We start from the raw sequence: 6,884 nt of genomic DNA on the forward strand, positions 1-6,884 counted from the left end.
AGCCATCGCGCCGTCCCCATCGCCGGAGCATGCCGCCATCGAGCCCTCCCCGAGCTCACTCTCGCACACCTGCAGGGCCCAGTGAGCCACCACCCCTCCCTTCCTCCCCTCCCCTCGATCTCTGTCGCCGGCTCCGTCCACCCGCGTGCTCATAGCCACGACCTCGTCCAGCGCACGCGCGCGCCGGCTCGCCTTGCCTCCCCTCGTCCCGCAGCTGTGTGCTGCAGGAGGCGCCGCTCCGCCCCGCCCCTGGCCACCGGCCCCTCGCACCCTTAGCCTCCTCCCCTGCTGCTACAGTCTCGAACCGCCGGGCCGTGCCTGCTTCCGCGCGCCCGCGCCGGCCCCATCCGCCTCTGCTCCACAGCTAACCGGAGCCCGCCTTCCCTGGTGGCCTCGGGCACGCGCCCGCGCGCATCCGTCCCTTGCGCTCGCCGCCGCCGCGAACTGCGGTCCCGGTCAGTCAGCACCTGGGTCCGGCGCCCCTGGGCTCCGTCCGCCGCACCAAGGTCAACCTCGACGGGTGCCCACGCTCGTGCCCGTTTTCCGTTACCCGCGCGCCCGTTTGGCCCCTAGGGCCAATGACATGTGGGGCCCAGCCCCCAGAATGTTTTAATAAAAAAAAGAATTAAAAAAAATATATACAAAAATAATTAAATAAACAATAATAATTAAATTAATTAATTAATTAAGGAATTAATTAAGTTAATTAATTATAATTAAATTAACCTAATCACTAATTAACATAATTAATTGTTAGTTAATTAAATCAGAGTACGATGAACGGGACCCACCTGTCAGGTTGACCAAGTCAACTGCTGACGTCATGCTGACATCATAATGACGTCAGCAGACACTATTCTGGATAATGTTGATTAAATTAATTAAATAAATCCTAAAAATGATTTAAATCTTTTAAAATTAATATAAGGTAAACCGTAGCTCGGATCGAAAAACTTTGTACATGAAAGTTGCTCAGAACGACGAGACGAATCCGGTTTTGCGGTCCGTTTGTCCGCCACACACCCCTAACCTATCGAACCCGCAACTTTCCCCCTCCGGCTCCTCTGCCCGAAAACACGAAACACCGGGAATACTTTCCCGAGGGTTTTCCCCCCCTTCACCGGTATCACCTACTACCGCGTTAGGGCACACCGAACACCGCGTATTGCCTTGATATATTTTGTGGTGCTTTGTTTGCTCTGTATTCATTATTTCTTCCCCCTCTTCTCTCCGGTAGACTACGAGACCGACGCTGCTGCTGACCAGTTCGACTACGGAGTTGACGACCCTCTCTCTTGCCAGAGCAACCAGGCAAGCCCCCCCTTTGATCACCAGATATCGCCTACTCTTCTCTATACTGCTTGCATTAGAGTAGTGTAGCATGTTACTGCTTTCCGTTAATCCTATTCTGATGCATAGCCTGTCATTGCTGCTACAGTCATTGATACCTTACCCGCAATCCTAAATGCTTAGTATAGGATGCTAGTGTTCCATCAGTGGCCCTACACTCTTGTCCGTCTACCATGCTATACTATTAGGCTGTGATCACTTCGGGAGGTGATCACGGGCATATACTATATACTTTACACTATTACATTACCTGTGATACTGTTCGGAGTTGGGGGCTGAAGGGGCAGGTGGCTCCATCCCGGTAGAGGTGGGCCTGGGTTCCCGACGGCCCCCGACTGTTACTTTGTGGCGGAGCGACAGGGCAGGTTGAGACCACCTAGGAGACAGGTGGGCCTGGCCCTGTTCGGCGTTCGCGGATACTTAACACGCTTAACGAGATCTTGGTATTTGATCTGAGTTGGCTACGAGCTTATACGCACTAACCATCTACGTGGGAGTAGTTATGGGTATCCCGACGTCGTGGTATCAGCCGAAGCACTTCAGACGTCAGCGACGGAGCGGCGCGCGCCGAATTGGACTGGAACACCACTAGGCTAGGTCTGCTTTCGGCCGCCCACGCAACGTGCAGGTGTGCTTAGGGCGATGGGCCCAGACCCCTGCGCGCTTAGGTTTAGACCGGCGTGCTGGCCTCTCTGTTTTGCCTAGGTGGGGCTGCGACGTGTTGATCTTCCGAGGCCGGGCATGACCCAGGAAAGTGTGTCCGGCCAAATGGGATCGAGCGTGTTGGGTAAGTTGGTGCACCCCTGCAGGGAAGTTAATCTATTTGAATAGCCGTGATCTTCGGTAACAGGACGACTTGGAGTTGTACCTTGACCTTATGACAACTAGAACCGGATACTTAATAAAACACACCCTTCCAAGTTCCACAGACAACCCGGTGATCGCTTTTCCGCAGGGCGACGAGGAGAGGATCGCCGGGTAGGATTATGCTATGCGATGCGACTGGAGATGCGCTTGGAGATGCTACCTGGATATGCTACTTGGAGATGCTACTTGGAGGACTTCAATCTACTCTCTTCTACATGCTGCAAGACGGAGGCTGCCAGAAGCGTAGTCTTCGACAGGATTAGCTATCCCCCTCTTATTCTGGCATTCTGCAGTTCAGTCCACTGATATGGCCTCTTTACACATATACCCATGCATATGTAGTGTAGCTCCTTGCTTGCGAGTACTTTGGATGAGTACTCACGGTTGCTTTCTCCCCCCTTTTTCCCCTTTCCTTCCTTCCTGGTTGTCGCAACCAGATGCTGGAGCCCTGGAGCCAGACGCCACTGTCGACGACGACTACTACACTGGAGGTGCCTACTACTACGTGCAGCCTGTTGACGACGACCAAGAGTAGTTAGGAGGATCCCAGGCAGGAGGCCCGCGCCTCTTTCGATCTGTATCCCAGTTTGTGCTAGCCATCTTATGGCAACTTGTTTAACTTATGTCTGTACTCAGATATTGTTGCTTCCGCTGACTCGTCTATGATCGAGCACTTGTATTCGAGCCCTCGCGGCCCCTGGCTTGTATTATGATGCTTGTATGACTTATTTATGTTTTAGAGTTGTGTTGTGATATCTTCCCGTGAGTCCCTGATCTTGATCGTACACATTTGCGTGCATGATTAGTGTACGATTGAATCAGGGGCGTCACAAGTTGGTATTAGAGCCGACTGCCTGTAGGAATCCCCCTTTCACACTTCTTGGCCGAAGTCGAGTCTAGACATTGCAAAACTTTTACTAACTTGGCTGTGTGCCTTACGGGCCCACGTCGCCATTGGGTGGTACTAGGATCTTTTACTCCTCGACCTTTACTCTGGGACTCTGAGCTCTCTTCTATTCGGGTTAAATGATTTCGCTAAAAACAAAACTAACTTTAGGTTCTCGCAAGTACTTTCTCCCGGAGAGCCACTTGTTACCGATGACCGCCTGCTGCACCAGAAGATTCCGAAGATACTCTACGATGTGCTCTCGAGACTATGTGCCATCGCTTTTGCAATTCACTTCCATCGATAAATCCCTCTGGATAACTACTTACACCTATCGTTCATATTGTCATCCCCAGTTGCTCTTGTTATTACAAGATGTCCTAAAATACTCTTCGATATTCCGAGAATTCTTTACGCTTACTGCCCTGCAGTTCATCTTATATCTAAGATCTGGCCTTTTTGCAATCGTGGTTCTGACCATGTTCTCCTTTAAATATCATGTCCTGTGCAAGTTTAAGCACTTGTCTTCTATATAGAGCAATACCCCAGTTCAACTTCTAGTTGATCTGTCGTCGAGTATTACCACCTGGTATCTCGAGATTATCTTGGAACTGCATAATTTCTTATGAGTTCTTCATCAAGTACTACATACTCACCGATTACAATTTTTCATGGGCTCGGAGTTATTGAACACTCAAAGACACCGATAACTGAACCGAGTCCGCTCTACGGTTCAACAACTCTTCAGTAAGCTTCTATAAGTACGAGTTTGTACCCGATCACGCCATTCCTAGTCTGTTTGGCTATATCATTGACGTGACGATTCTAACGGTGCTACCCGGTCCTTCTTCTCGGAGCACAATTTTCGACGATGAACTAACCTTACGTCGGTCCTCATCGTCATATCATTTCGCCTTGAACAACAAGCTTGGTTTCGAGTTTGTGTCGTACCCTTGGTTCCAATAACCTTCACTTCGTCATTACTTTGACTTGATGTCGTCGCCGATCGATTACATCTTCATGAACTCTCGCGACAAAGGTGTCGTGATCATCAACATTCTGAGCTCATCCATGATATCAATCGAATTCATGATGAGAAATACCATCCTTGCCCTTGATGAATTGTATTATCATCGACCACTTTATGGCCTTCCCACCAACACAAGCTTGTTCATGCTTGGTGTTATACCTTGAGTTCCTTGCTACCCAGCATTTGATCTTCCTTACCTCGGAAGTATTACCATCTCTTTTTGTCAAGAATGTGGTGGGAATTTCACCACCTCTTAAGAATTCTTGATATCAAAATGCTTCTTGCCATCTTCGTTCATTTCTTGGTCCCCGTGTTAATTCCAACAAGTGAACGGTGTTGTTTGGATTCTTTCCTTCTAGCAACCCTAAATTTTTTTTAGTTAATGATCGAAAGTTCATTCTTAGGCTATTGACTATTGAATCACCATTCTGACATTGGTCGTGCAACCCAACCCATATTTCGGGTGCACCTTTCAACCAATGTTTAATTGTGTATGTTTTCCTCGAGCATACATCATTATACCATTTGATCTGACAAATGTCATCTTCTTGTTCACATTATTGTGTAAATCCATCTTTTGAAAATCTCAATGAATTGTCGCTGAGTCAATCAGCCACCTCCTCACCTCTCCTTGGTTTAATGATGAATTATTGTTTCAGGAACCCGCTCCCATAGTTCATTTCCCGAGAGTCTTGCAATGCCATTTCAACGATTTGTGTTGCGTCTTTTCTTCTCGGACATCCTGAGTCTCAGGTATCCTGACACCAATTGGATCTGAATCTCGGTCAGATATGATGGTTGGGACAACTTTCCACGAGTTATGTTGTTTGTCCTTTGATGACCCGGTAACATGATGTCATGCCTAGCACCCCCCCCCCCTGGCTGGAGGACCTATCATTATAGATTCCTTTTCAGCAAGGTTATCCATTCATCCATGGGGAAATTGTAAGACTTATTCTACAAGTTATTCCTGACGGATCCTTCGTGTTTCCAAAGTTTGATCTTCACCTGAAGACCATGTCAATGCTACCTCGAAGCATGTCAATGGTACTCCGATTTTCAACAGGAACATTTGAAGCACGATGCTAAATTTTGTTTATCATTTATCCTAACACCGTTGTATGGGTAATATCATGAGATTCCTCCCCCCTTACCTAAATGGTTGTCTACCTTATATCATGTTATGGATATCTTGTTCTGCTTGTCCTTGGGAAGGATATACCCCTGATATATGTGTTTAAACACATTTTCCTTTCCATTATTTGGTTTAACCTTTCTTGTGATCTATATAATCTAAGCAGTAATAATTCACTGCGTAGGTAAAACACCTCGGTGTACAACTCTGACAGTGAGACCCTGTTTCTATTGTTGATGGCATTTCGGTAACCGCCGATGGATGAGAACTTTGCCTCTTGGCCCGCCTCGTTCAACGAGCAGGAAAATGGTTCTCTTCGTCCCTCGCCCTTGGTACCAACGTTGTTGCCGACATAGCTGACATGGTGCTCACTGACATGCCTTGCTATCATGACCGTGCAAGATGTCACTGCTCCTATTATTAAAAAAAAAACCACATGGTGGGCCCATAACCCACAGTTCCACAGGATCGAAACCTGACTCTCCTATACACCCTGTTGTCGAAGTTATTCCTCGCGCTTGGCTTCGTATTTAATTCACGGGCCACCTTCCTAATGCTCTATTCTGGTATCAGACGCAATACTTACTCTCGCTGCTCTGAAACCCTTTCTCACTCTGGTTCAGACTTCGAGCAACTATCTATCCACTTGGAACCTCTTATTGTACCTTCGTACCTTACTCTTGATGTATTCGATATGTTCAACTCGAGAGATAATCTTATGCTCATTCATGGGCTAACCCCCAGAAGATTTTCCCTTGTAACATCCTATCGTTGTAGAGCTGCCCCTTACCTATTCGTAAGTACGATGGAGATCCCGAAGAAAGGATGACAAATTGATCATGGTGACATGAAGCAGTGAAATGAAGACATCAACGAAAGGGATCAACCTCTTCGAAAGGGAAGCCAAGACCGAGAAGACTCGTTAGGTTTTTCGCTACCAACACCTTCGCCCCTTACTCCACCGCTTAAATCTCGGGACGAGATTTCTTGTAGTGGAGGAGAATTGTGACGCCCGAGTAATTAAGCTACAGTGATCCTTTGCTAATGATGCCACGTCACCTTGTTTGTAGTTGCTAATCTCGAGTTAGTTTGAAACCGATTCAAATTCAAATTTAAAATATAGGCAAACGACAAAAGTTTTCAAATAATAAAACTAAAATGTTCTGGTTGTGCCAAATAATGCGTAGGTAATTATGGTGAAGGAACCACACTTTTATTATGTGTTTTAATGCACTAAAACGATTTAAATATTAGCAAACCTGATTATTTAAATGCCTTTTCAGATTGATAAAATATCGAACCAAATTAATTGGGGTCTAGACTTTTGTGGCGGTGGACTAAATCGAAATGTTCAAATTAGATGCAAAGTATATATTTTTACAGAACCTAAAATAATAGGAAACAAAAATAAAACAGAAAAGAAAAGAGGAAAATAAAGAAAATACAAAAGAGAAAACAGAAAACAAAAATAAGAGCAACCCCCCCGGGCCGTGGCCCAACTGGGCCAACACCCCCAGGCCCGGCCGGCCGGCCCACCCCGCTACCCCCCTCCTTATCCACTCCCTCCCCCAAACCCTAACCGACAGCTACCCACTCGCCCCCCCCACTCGCTTTCT

The sequence above is a fragment of the Triticum aestivum genome, chromosome 3A (genome assembly GCF_018294505.1).
Source record: "Triticum aestivum cultivar Chinese Spring chromosome 3A, IWGSC CS RefSeq v2.1, whole genome shotgun sequence".
Lineage (NCBI taxonomy): Eukaryota > Viridiplantae > Streptophyta > Magnoliopsida > Poales > Poaceae > Triticum > Triticum aestivum.